General features: G+C 51.1%; 1 protein-coding gene across 2 annotated transcripts in view; it reads right to left on the reverse strand.

Moving 5' to 3' along the window:
• The window catches only part of P2RY6 (pyrimidinergic receptor P2Y6), a 33,513-nt gene that overhangs the window by 14,170 nt on the left and 3,896 nt on the right, over positions 1-15,447 (reverse strand). Inside the window, exon 1 of one of the 2 annotated variants that reach the window (XM_015557508.1) lies at positions 9,326-9,698. The exons of the other annotated variant lie outside the window; for it this stretch is intronic. The gene's annotated coding sequence lies outside the window, so the exon portion shown is untranslated. Of the gene's footprint in view, positions 1-9,325; positions 9,699-15,447 lie in introns of those variants that run through there. 2 annotated transcript variants of the gene reach the window in all.

Consider the following 15,447-nt stretch of genomic DNA (forward strand, 5'->3'; position numbering starts at 1 on the left):
CATGCACCTGAAGGTCCATAATCCTGGGCAGACGTCATGCTGCAGAGTCCTCAGGGGGCCCAGGCGAAGAGATGGCTCTGCAGGCACGGAAGGCTCAGTGGAGGAGGCCACCATGAAATGGCCAAGCGTACGTGGGGGCAAAGACACTTCTGGCAGAGGGAACAGCCAAGGCAGGGGCTGCATGAGGCGTCTTGGAGGAAGGTGAACACCGCTGGAGCTGCCAGTGCACCAGTAAATGTGGTTGGAAAAGAGGTCCAAGCAGGATAACGATGATACAATTATTGAACCTTACTGTGTGCCGGATGCATTTTATACTTAGTCCCCGCGAGACGAAAGAACTGGTTTTATCTCCATTTTACACCAGGCACAGAGGGGTTAGCTGACTTGCCCAAGGTGGCCCAGCTAGAATGAATGGTTACTGGGGTGTGAACTCAAGCAGTTTAACTTCAGAGTCCATGTTCTTAGCTCCTGCAATACACCAGGGCTAGGAAAACCCACCGCTCTATTGCTCTGCCTGACTGCCTGGGACCCAGCTTGACCGGGGCTCACCCTCCCCCCAGCTGTAGGGCTTCCCCTCCTCCCAGCTGTAGGGCTCCCCCTCCCCACAGCTGTAGGGCAGCTCCAGAAATGCTGTCTCCTCCAGGGACCAACTAAAAGGGTTCCCTCTACTTCTTCCAGTGCCCCCAATGGGAAGGATGAGCCACACGGGAAGGTGAGGAAGGTGAGAAATAGCCTTTCAAGGTGAACCTCATGACCCTCTGGAGAGGAATGTTTGCCTGGCAAGCATTTCTTGCTATGGGGAGCCCCCTCCCCCATTCCCTGGTAACCTTGTTCATTCAAGGGGGGCACCTGACCCAAAGCTGATCAATCAGAGCACCCATCCAGACACGTGAGCAGTGATTGGTTCGGGGGAAGCCAGTTAGAGTCTGTTCCAGGAGTTTTGGTAGAACCAGATGAAAGGTTCTCTCCCCTTTCCTCCAGGATGATTAGCTGTGAGGGCCCTGGACGCCTGGTGCTTCTGGAAAGATCTTGGATGAGAACGTAAGAAGCCAGTAGGAAGTCAGTAGAAAGAATGCAAAAGGAGAGTGCTGGTGGCATCCTGTCAGTGCTGGCTCCAGCCATGTCTGATGTAGGTCTAGGTTGGACCCTTTCTTTACATAAACTAGTACCTTTACTGCCCAAGCTAGTTGCATTTTCATTTGCAATCAAAACAGCCCTGACCAAAATGACACCAAAATCACAAGCAACAACCGAAAAAAAAAATAGATAAATTAGAATTTATCACAATTAAAAACTTTTGTCCACCAAAGGACACTATCAACAGAATGAAAAGACAACCCACAGAATGGGGGTTGGGGGTTGCATATATCTGATAAGGGGTTAACATTCAGAATATATAAAGAGCTGCTGCAATTCAACAACAATAAACAGGACTCAATTCAAATACTGGCAAACGACCTGAATGGACATTTCTCCAAAGAAAATATCCAAATGGCCAATAAGCACATGAAAAGATGATCAAAGTCGCTAATCATTAGGAAAATGCAAATCAAAACCACAATGAGCCCTGGCTGGTGTGCAAAATGGTTAGAGCATTGGACTCAGCACTGAAGGGTTGGGGATTCGATTCCTGGTCGAGGGCATGTACCTAGGTTGCAGGTTCCATCCCTGGCCCTGGTTGGGGCACATGCGGGAGGCAACCAATCAATGTGTCTCTCTCACATCAGTGTTTCTCCCCCACCTCCTCCCACCCCATCTCCCTCGCTCCCTCCTTCCCTTTCTTCTATTCTCACTAAAAAATAAAAAAAAAAATCAATGATAAAAATATCCTTGGGTAAGGATAGCAACAACAACAAAAACACAATGAGCTACCACTTCACATTCATTAGGATGGCTATTATTTAAAACACTAGGAAATAGCAAGTATTGGAGAGGATGTGGAAAAATTGGAACCCTGTCCACTGCTGGTGGGAATGTAAAATGGTGCAGCTGCTGTGAAAAACAGCTGGAAGTTCCTCAGAAAAAGAAACACAGAGTTACCATAAGATCCAGCAATTTCACTTCCAGGTGAAAAGAATTCAAAGCAGTGGCTCAAACAGATATTTATACACCAATGTCCACAGCAGCATTATTCACAGTAGCCAAAAGGTAGAAACAACCTAACTATGCACCAACAGAAGAACGGAGCAACAAACTGGTATATCCACCCATAAACAGAATATTATTCGGCCTTAAAAAGCAAGGGAATTCCGGTACATGCTACAACATGGATGAACCTTGAAAACATTATGCAAGTGAAATAAGCCAGGTGCAAAAGGACAAATACTGTAGGATTCCACTTGCGTGAGGTACCCAGAAGAGTCAAATTAATGACACAGAGAGAATAGTGGTTACCTGGGGCTGAGGGAGGGAGTGGTTTAATGGGCACTGTTTCAGTTTGGGAAGATAAAGTTCTGGAGATGGATAATGGTGATGGTTGCACAACACTGTGAATGTGCTTAATGTCACTGAATTACACATTCGAAAGGACTAAATGGTAAACGTTATGTGTGCCATAAAAATATACATAATTTGTCTTTGCTCCTGGTTCCTGACACAGAGCTCCTAAACCCCTTGGAATTTCCCGAGTGATAGGAGCATCTCTTGTTCTAATGAGTTCTAATGAGTTGACTCTTGGCAGGCCCCTAGGGAACTTCACAGGATGGTGGCTGGTCGCCAAAGCCTTGATTTGGTCTTGGCACTGTCAGCCCCATCCCCTCATCTCCAGGGATGGAAGAGGGGCTGGAGATTGAGTTCAATCACCAATGCCCACGTGATAACAAAGCCTCCTCATAACCCTAACCAACAGGGTTCAGAGAGCTCCTGGGTGGGTGGAGCATGGGAATGCCGGGAGTTGGTGTGGCCGAGAGGGCACGGAAGCTCCGCTCTGCACCCCTTCGCCCATCCCTTGCTCTGTGCATCTCTTCCATTTTATGGTTCCTGAGTTATTATCCCTTATAATAATCCGGTAATAGTAAATAAAGCGCTCTCCTGAGTCCTGTGAGCTGCTTTAGCAAATTATTGAACCGGAGGAGGGGCTGGTGGCAGCTCCCAATAGGTAGCTGGTCAGTCAGAAGTATGGGAGGCCCAGAACTTGCAACTGGCGTCTTGACTAGGGAGGGTCTGGTGGGACTGAGCCTTACCTGGAGGGGCTGTGCTAACTCGCAGAGTTGGTGTCAGAACTGGTTGGTGTAAGGAGGAGAAAACCCTACACGTTTGGTATCTGAAGAGCTGTGAGTAAAAATGTACATTTTACCACCAAAAAATAATGAAAATGTAAAATCTATGTTATACTGTATATATTTTACTATAATAAAAAATCATATCAACAAAACCAGCCCCGACCATTAGATCTGTGTGCCAGGAGACAGTTCTCCATGGGTCTCTCAGGTTTCTGCATGGCTTGTGAGCAGAGACAGACTGCCCTTGTTCCAGACCATTTTTTTAAGGATGCCTGCATAGCAGACAGCCTGGGAGGACAGTGATCGTGTCTGTCTCTGGAGAAAAAGGCCGGCTTGTTGACTGTCTAGCCCAGTGATGGCGAACCTTCTGAGCTCGGCGTGTCAGCATTTTGAAAAACCCTAACTTAACTCTGGTGCTGTGTCACATATAGAAATGTTTTGATATTTGCAACCATAGTAAAACAAAGATGTATATTTTTGATATTCATTTTATATATTTAAATGCCACTTAACAAAGAAAAATCAACCAAAAAAATTAGTGTCATAGGTTCGCCATCACCGGTCTAGTCTGACAAAGATGGTGTCTTCCTCTGGGGCAAAGGTCAGGCAGGATTACTGCCCGTTATAAAATACCCGCGCTGCCCAATGTCCAGCTTACTTCCTTGTAATGCAGCTCACTGCACGTGCAGGTATCATTTGGCTTCCTTTGCACTGCCTTGTGGGACTTGGGGCTTGAGGAACCCGGGCTAACGCTTATATTCTCCCTGTTCCTATCGCTGTGAGAAACAAAGTTCGTTGTTTCTAGCCAGAAGTCAGGTTTTCTGCCAGCACCCACTGACACCGTAGCTGGCTAACTTGTTAACCTGCAAGTGTGGTAAACTGCAGATCCCTCACAGTTCTCCACACTGCTTGCATCAGAATCTCAGGTGGGAGACACAGGGAACTTGTGTTGTTGACAATTCGGTATGATAGGCTTGTGAGAATCCTGCCCTAGAACTAAGCCCTGGAAGAGTTGGTTTCCCTAAGGAGCTGGCACTTTTCCTCCTCTTGGATGCTGCTTCTCCCTTTTTATTTTTTAATATGTATTTTTTTTTAATATCAGAGAGAGGAAGGGAGAGGGAGAGAAGGATAGAAACATCAATGATGAGAATCATTGATTGGTTGCCTCCTGCATGCCCCCTCCTGGGGACCCTGCCTGCAACCTGGGCATGTGCCCTGACTGGGAATCAAACCATGACCTTTGGTTCATAGGATGACACTCAACCACTGAGCCACATGGCCTAACTGCTTCTCCCTTTTTGCTTTAGCTGCTAGGAAGCTCAAAGTCAAATGTCTGTGCTCTCCTACCTTAGGATCAAAGTTAGTCTTAACCTTCTGTGTACCTTATATATTCATGCTACTGTTTTTTTAAAAAAACTAGGATGTACTTCACCAACAATAAAATTCACCCTTTAAAGAGTACAATTCAGTGAGTTTGAGTATATTTACTAGACTGCAACTATCTAATTTTAGAACATTTTCATCACCACAAAAGAAATCCTATACCCTTTAGCAGTTAGTCCTCATTCTTCTCTCCCTCCATCCTGTGGAAATTACGGTACTTATCTACTTTCTGTATTTGTGGATTTACCTATTGTGGATTTGCCATTTTATTTCTGGCTTATTTTGCTTAGCCTGATGTCTTCAAGATTCACCTATGTTGTAACATGGATCAGAATTTCATTTTATGGCTGAAGAATATTCCATTGCATGGACAGGCCATATTTTGGTTACCTGTTCATCAACTGGTGCACATCTGGGTTGTTTTCACCTTTTGGCTATTATGAATAACACTGCCATGAACGTTTGTGTATAAGCTTTTGCGTGAATGTGTATTTTCAATTTTCTTGGGTATATAGCTAAGAATGGAACTGCTGGGTCATATAATAGCTCTATATTTAACTTTTTGAGGAACTGAGACACTTTTTCAAAGTGGCTGCACTGTTTTCCATTCCCGCCAGCAGCGTGTAAGAGTTCCATTTTCTCCATAGCCCCCTCAACACTTGTTTTCATCTGTCTTCTTCATTATAGCCATCCTCCTCGGTGTAAAGCGATATCATATTACAGTCTTGATTTGCATTTCCTTAACAGCTTCCTTTTTTAGATTGTCATTCCCATTTTCCCATTTTATGTATTTCTGATTTGAGGACTGACATCTTTTGTGGACAAGTACCCCATGAAGTAGGAAAGGCATAGGTATCAGGCAGTCCTGGTTTTGAATCCTCCTTCTGCTTCTATTAGCTGTAACCTTGAGCAAGTTATGTAACACGCTGGGTCTCAGTTTCCCTGCTTATTGACCATGGGTTACAGTATTAACATTTCATGACTGTTGGCTCCTATTGTAAAGACTAGGGGCCTGGTGCACAAAATTCGTGTACATTAAAAGGGGATTAATTAGAGGAAACATTTTAACATTGCTATTTGCCCTTTCTCTATAATGGAAGTGTCAGAGATGAAAGAAAATTAGTAAAATGTATATGAAAATCTTCCTCCTGTCAGAGTCTGGGGCACGCCATGGGACCCAGAGTCAAGTCCCCGCCCACCCACATGCACCTCAAAATCGCGCGAGACCCAGACTCAGCTGGCCCCACCCGCATTGGGCGAGATCCAGACCTGGCCGGCCCCACCCCCGTCAAGCCTTGCTGGACAGCGGGTACAGCCTCAGGTCCCCCATTAAGCCCTGCCGGGTGGAGGGTGCAGCCTCAGGTCCCTGCTGATCACTTCTTACAGCTCGTTACGGGAATCCCCGCCTCTGCTGTGGGCACAGCCATCTTGTGACAGCGTGACGGAGTGAGGGCCAATTTGCATATTACCTCTTCATTATACAGGAGGATAAATCTGTGTTAACGTCGTGGGGCCTGGCACAAAGTATGTGAACCTCACTGTGAATCTGGGAGTCTGGCTTGGTCTGGAGACATAGGCTGTGAACTGTTTACATTTTACTGTATTATCTGCTTTATCCTTTTACAGCAGGGGCACTTCAGGACGTCTCAAATATCAGCCTCTCTGTGCCTGCCTCTATCTCCCCTTTGTGACATGAAAAATGAGACTCCGCACCGCAATGTCAAGTGTTGGTGAGTCCGCGGGGTTTATTCTAACATCTTACCAATTTTGTCTCTTGCCTCAACCATCAGACTAGCTGCTGCCTAAAGGCATGTCTCCGCCTCAGGTGAAGGGCTCTCCAGGGGAGGAGGGAAGGGAACTAAAACTTCCCAAGAACCTACAAGGAATGTTACGTGCCTTATCTTGTTTTACCCACTCTGAGCTGGTTAGGTAGGTTCTGTTATCCCATTTTACAGGCTGGGGCGCTGAGATTCCAAGAAGTTAAATAACTTGTCTGAGAAGCCACAGCCAGCAAACGCTGGCCCTGGGTTGAAGCCTAGCTCTGATTTCAACATGTGATTTCTTTTTTCCTGTGCGAAGTGTGCCTCCCCACTCCCAACGGAAAGCACTCAGGGGACGACAGGCTGACCTGAATAGCCGGTTCCCATTCCACTGGCATGACAGAGAAATGTCACCCTTCACTCTGTGCACAGATCTGCCTTGTAGATGTCACAGGTCAGCTCTTCCCTGGGGCCACAGAACAACCCCCGCTCCACTCCAGCCCAGGAAAACAAGCTCTGCACTGGGAGCCAGGATGCTACGCTCTGCCCCTACTCCTCCTGACTTAGCCCACCGAGCCCATCTGTTCTTTAAGCAGAGGACTGGATCGAGCCCCTAGGTCCCTAGGCCCATGGTTGGCAAACTGCGGCTTGCGAGCTACAGGCGGCTATTTGGCCCCTTGAGCGTGGCTCTTCCACAAAATATCAACTTCTGCGCATGGGCCACGAAGTTTCAATCGCATTGTATGTGCGCGCTCGCACGTGGTATTTTGTGGAAGAGCCACACTCAAGGGGCCAAAGAGCCGCATGTGGCTCGCGAGCCGTGGTTTGCTGAGCCGCAGTTTGCTGACCACTGCCCTAGGCCATCTCTATAGACACGTAGCTGCATCGTGCACAGGCCTGCCCTCTGATGGGGGCTGTTAATGACAGGGCAGGGGGACCAGGAGGATACTTCACATGCCCAGGCCAGGGCACTTGCCCTTACTACACATGCCAACAATCAGAGGGAGAGTCAGAGCTGGGACAGCCGATCCCTAACCCAGACTGAAATAGAAACTCATTTCAGAGACAAATGGGGAAATGGCCCCTAGACAGGAGGGGCTGGGGTGGCGTGTCACTGGGGAGGGCCGTGTAGACACACAGCCTCTGCCACCATGGGCACCTGTCACCAGGCTCTGCCGACTCACCCCTCCTCTAGGGAGGGCAAATGCCCCCCCCAGGTCCCACACGGAACAAGATGCTTTCACTTCTTTGAACCTCAGCCTCCTCAATTGCAAAATGGGGATAACAATGACCTTGGCTGCATTTGCTTTCAGGCGAAGCGCTTAACACATAGTAGGTGCTCAACAAATGGCAGCCGTTGCTAATATCACTTAACCTTCTCTTTCAGCTCAGTATTGACCAAGTGATTTATTTATTTGTTTTTATCATTCATTTATCCATTCCGCCCACCCGCCAGCACACGCCCACCAGGCAGGCCACAGTAGTTTAAGAATAAAGGTTTTGGAGTTAGGTAGGAGTTAAAACCCCAGCACTGGTGGGGTAACTCTGGGAAAGCCATTTCCTCTCCCTGAGACTTCATTTCCTTGCCTGTAAAATGGGAATAATAAGAGCACCTCCAGCGGGTGCTGGGATGTTGACAGAGCCGATGGGACAATGAAGTGAGAGCAGCCAGGGCAGAGCCTTGAAGGGAAAAGCGGTGGCAGGTGGGCTGCCTAGAGGAGTGGGCAAGCTGCCAGCCCTGCGGACCGGGCCGTGCTGGAGCGCCAGGCGCCTGGCCTCCGGGGACAGCCACAGGATGAGGCCAGGGCGGGAGGCAGGGGAGAAGAGTCAGTAAGCGCAGAGACAATTGCTAGGTTTCCGGACCATGGACCGGTCCCTTTCTGGTAAACTAAGAAACAGCGAGGAAACACACACAAAAAGACTTTGAACAAGTTTGGAGGAAAAAAGCCCAAGCCAAACAGGGAGCCTTGGGCGGTGTGGAGTGACTGCACCCCACCGAGCCAGGGGAACGTGCGCACTCACACACATTGCACACATGTGTGCACACACTCACTTGTGCATACACACCCAAGGGCTTTCACACACATGCAGATGTGCCACCAGAGGCAGAGCACTTCACAGTTTGCAAAGAGCCTTGTCATGCATCATCTCATATGATAACAAGGGGTGGAGAGACTGTCCTTGAATTGGCTGAGGACCTGGTCTAGAGACGGCAAGAGATGTGAATCCCAGAGACCCTAAGAGGCCAGGACTGTCCCATGGGCTGTGCTGCCTCCCTTTCCCCCAGGGGTGGTGTCAGCGGGAGTTGAAAGGCAACAGAAACCCCAGAAAAGTTTACCCCTGCTCCCCCGGATAAACTCGTTTACCCTGCCTTGTTCCTCTTTACCAAGTCACACCTGGACTTAGGAGCACACTTTCCCCGCCGGTCATGGGGTCAGCTTCAGGGTCTCTTGAAATGAGCTGGGATGGCACAGGCTAGAGCTTCCCAAGGACCTCCCCTGGGGACTTCCATCTGGTCACCTAATCATGGCAGCCCCTCCCCCACAGGCTCCTCCTCAAGGGACCCTCACCAGCACAGGACACTTAACAGTTTTCAAATACTTGGGGGGAGACCACTGTTATCCCTGTTTTACAGAGTAAGAAATTGAGGCCCAGAGAGGAAAAGTGTCCTATGCCATTCAGGACTCAAATGTTGGCTGAGGTGGTTGCCAATCCTGCCTCGACTATTCCACTCCCACACCATGGCCCAGCCCCATTCCCATATCTCCATCTCCTCTACCCTCCACGCTGCATAGCCTGCAGGCTCCAGGCACAATCAGGCCTGAGGGAGGAGGAGCCCCCAAGTCTGCTCCTGCTCCTGCTCCAGTCTGTGAGGAGCCACGATGGCTGCGAGCAGACTGTGTAGGAGCTCTGAGAGGAGGTCGGGGCCCAGGGATCGCAGCATTGACCCAGGACACTCACCCAGGAGTTAGTGAGCTCCACGTTGGCTGGTGAAGTGTTGGAGCAAATTCTGACTCCCGGAGCAGCCCCTACTGCTAGCCAGTTTCTGCGCCACAAACTGTCACGTGCATGTCTCCCAGAAGTCCCAGAAGGCAGCAGATGAGGAAACTGAGCTATCTGAAGGGGGAAGTAACTGGCCACAGCACAGAGCTGGCAAGGTGCAGGCCTGGGACCCAACGCCCAGGAACATACCAGCTCAAGTCCCTAACACCGAGGCTGACTCAGCCCCTAACCAGCTGCGAGCTGTCACTTCACCCTGTGCGTGCTCATCAACTCAGCCTTGAGGGCTGTGGGGAAGACTGAGTGAGGTGACATTTAAGGACCAGGGCTTGACACAGGGTAGGCGCTCATCAGGTGACCATTTTTCTCCTCCTCCTCTCCACCCCACCCCTCAGCCCTCTCCTGGCCTTTCTCAAGTCTGGAGAGAGCCCTGGTCCTACTCATTGCTGTCACAGGGGACGATTAACCTGGTTTTCTCAGCAGTGCCTGGAAGGTCCATTAAGAGCGGCTGAGGCCCTGAGATGAATGGCTCTGTTGACTGCAGCTCTGACTCCGCTGGTCCAGATGCCACCCTGTCTCCTTGGGGACTGAGGATGGCTCTCAGATTGAAGGTGACTTGGAGGAAAATCTGAGCTTGGTCACCATCCCCTTCCCTAGCTCCAATCCATCCTTGAACTTTGACTGGATGAGAAGGAAGCCAGGGTGGCTCTGCCTCGGGCTAATGGTGGACTGGACAGCCCCTCCCATTCGAAGATGAGTCCTCCTCCTTCTCTTTCTCCTCTTTTTTTTTTTTTTTTTTTTTTTATGGGCACTTATTGGGCACCTTCTCTGTGTAGGTAATGTTTAAGGCATTCGAGAGCATAGAACAAAGAACTGCCCTTGTAGCACCTACATTCTAGCGTGGAGACCAGTTTATTTTAGTTGATGAGTAGTGATTAAGAACTATAGCAGCCCTAACCTGTTTGGCTCAGTGGATAGAGCGTCGGCCTGCGGACTGAAAGGTCCCAGGTTCGATTCCGATCAAGGGCATGTACCTTGGTTGCGGGCACATCCCCAGTAGGGGGTGTGCAGGAGGCAGCTGGTCGATGTTTCTCTCTCATTGATGTTTCTAACTCTCTATCCCTCTCCCTTCCTCTCTGTAAAAAAAATCAATAAAATATATTAAAAAAGAAAAAAAAGAACTATAGCAAAACATAGGGAGGGTAAGCAGCAGAGAGCCGGTGAGCTGCAGTTTCAGACAGGCCGTCGGGCTCCGTGGGGATTTGCTGGGTCCTCTTCTCACACCACCTCCTGCCCAGCCTGGAGGAGCCCCCAGGCCCTGCGCCCCCTCTCTGTGTCAGGCTTTGTCTTGATTGATCTCAGCAGCAGGACAAGGGCCAAGGCTAGGGGCTCCCCAGGCACAGGCTTCAGCTCAGGACTACCAGGGCTTCCTTTACAAGCTCGGGAGGGAGTGCATTCTACAACCAGCCCCAATGTTCCACGGTAGAGAGAAGACCTTGGGCTCAGAGGGGGGCAGAGACGTGTCTGGAACACACAGCAACGCAAAGGTGTCCTTGTTCCCCTTCCTGCCCTCTTCTCTGGCATGTCCACAAGGGTGGACGACGGGCTGAGCCTCACAGCAGAGCGCTGGCCTGTGATGGGGCTGTCTGTGCCCTCAGCCAGCCCCTGGTAAAGGTGTGTGAGGTGCTCCACTCTTGGGCCCACCTGGGGGTCCCAGCCTGCCCCAACCTTCCAGTTCTTATCCTCTAAGCCCCAAGAAAGCGAAAACTTCTTCCAAGCCCAAGTTCAGGAGACGAGTTTTGGCCAACTATGCCTCATGTTGCTGTGTGACCCCAGGCAGGTCCCATCCCTCTCTGGGCCTGGGTTCCCTCATCTGTCAAATGGAGGAAATGAAGGCGCCTACCTCTCAAGGCTTTCATGAAGAATGAGGAAGACACTGGAAAGAAGGCAGTTTGCAAAGCTGAGGTGCCACCAGATGACAGGGCTTGTCATGTGTTCAACAGCCTGGCTTACCCGAATCCCTCTTCATGCCGTGAGGCACTGAGTCAGCCCCCAGAGCAAGCCCTTGGTCTTTGACAGGAAATAAGTGGAAATTCCACAGAACCAGTTCTTGAGAAAAGACAAAGCCACATCTGCTCCCAACCATCTGGCAGGCAGCTCAGGAAGGGCCCCTTCTCTGTCCTCGTGGTGAGAAGGTGAGGAGGGAGCGATGGGAAGGGGCAAGGCTGGGAGGCCGGGGGACTTGTGCCGGGAAGAGAAGGAGCCGACCTGAGGGAACTGAGGGTCAGGCATCGCCCACCTCAGGCCCTCAGCCCGGAAAGGACGCAGTTCATACATGTCAGGCACATGCATGTTTGCATGGGGTGGGGGGGTGTCAGCTATGTCTGGGTCTGACCTGGAAGTTGCACCTGTACTCACATGTGTTTGGAATGGCACCAATGTATGTTTGCCTATGCCTGTGTCTCAGCATGTGATGTACACACATGCACACACATGCCTACTCCTGGGGAGCCCACAAACCCAGTTCACAGGCCTTGTTTTCCCAGAGGGCAGGGGGTGGGCAGTTTTTGTCACAATCCCAGGCTGGCTCAGATGCCACAGGCGATTTGTGGGGTTCCTGGTCACTGCAGGTTCTCAGTTTTCCCCAGGAACAAAAGCACTTAGACAAGAGGGGGAGGAGGAAGGCTTAGAGGATTAACTCGGGCCCTCCCAGGTCAGCCCTGGGTGTAGGCTTCTGGAGAGGATGGTTGGGGGGGAGGGTTGGTGTGTGCCCAAGGCCAAAGCCCTCCAGGGGTCCTCGGACCCTCCACAGCCATTCCTTCCTTCAGACACAGCAGGAACCCCTCAGCCCCTGCACAACAGTCAAGCACCTCACAGTGGACACCCTGCATGTCCTGTTGCACCAGCATTACGCCAGGCTGACCTTAGACCTGCCTCCAGAGCCCCCAACCCCAAGCAGCCCCGGCCAGCTGGGGTTCAGGGTACCTCCTCCTGGCTCTGGGCTGGGCTCCCTGTACAGCACAGGCCACTTCATTGGGTGGGTCTCACCCCTTCCTGAACCTTGGTTTCCCCAGCTGCAGAGTGGAGCTATTCCTGCCCACGTGAGTCAAGGGCTGACAGGAATACCTCGCACACAACTGGGCACCCGAGACCACTGCCCATTGGTCCTCTGCTGCTTCCAGAAGCCAGGAGGAAAACGCTACCTCAGCCCTCTGTCCGGGACAGCCTGGTCCTGGTCTGATAGAGCAGACTCGGTACCTCTAGGGTTCAGGTCAGATCCTGAAGAGAGCTGCCACCACCTCAGCTTTGCAAGCAGCGTGCTTGGTGGTCCCGCAGACACGGGGAGGCTGGTCCCTCTCGCTGCACCTCAGTTTTCCTTCTCTGCAACCTGGACATTTTGCAGTTCAGTCCAGAGTCTGGGGTCTGTTGACAGACAATGGCCTGTTACCATTGCAGGAAAGCACAGAGGAGCCACAGAGACCTGGCAGAAGAGGAAAGAGGGTGTGCCCGCAGGTGCAATCCTGCACTGGGGCGTGCACAGCACACCCAGACCCTGACGCAGCTCATACAACCCACACAGGTCCACATGTGTGCATGTGCCCAGGCACCTGCCACCTCAGAAGCACATCACTCCCATCATGCACACCTGCCCCGCACGGGTATGCATCTGCGTGCAGCTCCGCATACACATGGCTCCTGAGCAGCTCAGCAGCAAGTTTCACACAAGGAACTTTCAGGACCAGGAAAGGGAGGGAGGGGAAGAACTGAGTCCTCGGCTGCCCAGGCTCTTTCTCGGCTCTCACCAAGGGGTTACCAAGAACACAGATGTCCAGTTTTTCCTCCTCAGCCATCCGGCACAAGCCCTAGCCAGAATGCTCAGAGGCCCCTGACCTGTCCAGCCAGCCACCAGCCCTGCTTGTCGCCAGCCTAAAATGAGGCTGTAGGCTAACTGATCACTGGATTTGGAAGCTCAAAGGACAGAATGTGGAAAAGTGGAGTTCTAACAGGGACAGGGCCATTCCCAGGCAGAGGGAGCACAGCCGCCGCCCAGGAGCCCGCACCTCACTAGACTTCAAGTTCATTCACGTGCTTAATCCACTGAGCTCTTCTGAGCGCCGGTGACTTAGTGGTGAAGAAGAGCACCCTTGTCTCAGACTCAGCTCAGGGTCCAGCCTCCTCAGGTCTTCGGGATGGGGTGGGGGCCCCAGTCCCAGGCTTCTCTATCCCCCTCTGGATCTCTGGGATGGATCCCAGGCACTGCCTGACCTAAGTCCTCACGTACAGACCGAAGTGTGAACTCTGCTCAGGATCACAGGCATCATCTGAGAGCATGCCAGGAATTCACGCTGAGGCCCCACCCACTGACTCAGACTTCAGGCACAGATGTGCACACTGACATTTGGGAAGCACTAATCTAGAACATTCCACACAGAGCTGGCCCCTCCTCCTGCCAGCCCTCCCTGGATGGCTAAGAGACATTCGTGTCATAACTGTACTGGCAAGAACACAGTGCCTATACTATCTCGTTTAATCCTCGCATGCCCTTATAAGACAGGTACCATCATTATTCCTGTATTACAGACGGGAACATGAGGCACACTGAGTGCTTAATAACTTGCCCAAGGTTCTTAGGGATAATAGTAGCAAAGCCAGAATTTGAACACAACGCTTTGAACCAATACACTGCCCCCTTCAGCAGCAATAGCTCCATGTCTGGGTAGGGGTCAGTGTGGAGGGAGAGGCCATAAAGAAAAGTGGCCTGGCTGGTGCGGCTCAGTGGTTGAGCATCAACCTATGAACCAGGAGGTCACGGTTTGATTCCTGGTCAGAGCACATGCCTCGGTTTCAGCCTCCATCCCTAGTAGGGGGCGTGCAGGAGGCAGCTGATCAATGATTCTCTCTCCTGAATGATGTTTATATTTCTCCCTGCCTCTCCTTTCCTCTCTGGAATCAATAAAAATATTCTTAAAAAATAAGAAAAAGAAAAGTGAAAAATCAAAGGAGCCAGTGGGCCTCCTCATAACAATTAGGAAATACTAGGTTTTACTTATTGGTTGCTTTAGAATTTACAACTCTGTCCATAAAGGAGCTCAGACAATACTTCCGTACTACCAAAGAGCCTATTAGCCCAGGGGCTCTCAACCTTCCTAATGCCGCGACCCTTTCATACAGTGCCTCATGTTGTGGTGACCCCCAACCATAAAATTACTTTCGTTGCCACTTCATAACTAATGTTGCTACTGTTATGAATCATAATGTAAATATCTGATATGCAGGATGTATTTAGGCGACCCCTGTGAAAGGGTCGTTCGACCCCCAAAGGGGTCGTGACCCACAGGTTGAGAACCGCTGTATTAAGCAAAGGACAGAAAAAAGCAGCAGCAGGAACCTAGACTCAGATGGCAACTGATCTTCCTAGCAGCCAAAGTAAAAAGGAGGGAAGGTTGGGGCTGGAGGTGGGGAGGCTGCTGTGAGGATTCCAGAACTCGGCCAAAATCACCCAACAGGGTGGAGACAAGGGGACCAGTGAAGAGATACTTGGGAGGCAGGTTCAACGGGACTTGACAGTTACACGGGGGGAGTTAAGAAGAAGGAGAAATGGAGGAAGACGCCCAGGATGCACCCAAACCCGTCACTCTTGCCAGGCGGCTGGCTGAGGACAGAGAACACCCAGGTAAGGACTGAGCACCGTGCCTCACAGCAGTGCCTAGTACCTGCGTGCCACCTGCACGGCTCTTTATTCAGGCCAACACCTGCTCAGGTGTGAGCCATTCCCACGGTCACCCTGCCTCACGCATTGGCCTCCACTCTTCCTCCAACTTCTTGGGGGCTTCTGCTTACCACACCGGCCCTCTGACGCCATAGCTCCCTCCTTCAATCACTAGCTCGGGGGCTGGGACAGGGGTTGATGATCATGGGGAGATAGTCATGGAGAGTTTCATGAATCCACAACCCTGCTGCCCGAGGGCCAGGGCAGGGCTGGCAGGAAAAATGCTGCAGGGCAAGGGATGACACCCAGGAGTACCCACCCCGCCCAATCTCGGGATTGGTTCTTCCAGAGGACAGTGGCCCCCCCCCCCCCC

The sequence above is a fragment of the Myotis davidii genome, unplaced genomic scaffold (assembly GCF_000327345.1).
Source record: "Myotis davidii unplaced genomic scaffold, ASM32734v1 scaffold169, whole genome shotgun sequence".
In the NCBI taxonomy this organism is placed as follows: Eukaryota; Metazoa; Chordata; class Mammalia; order Chiroptera; family Vespertilionidae; genus Myotis; species Myotis davidii.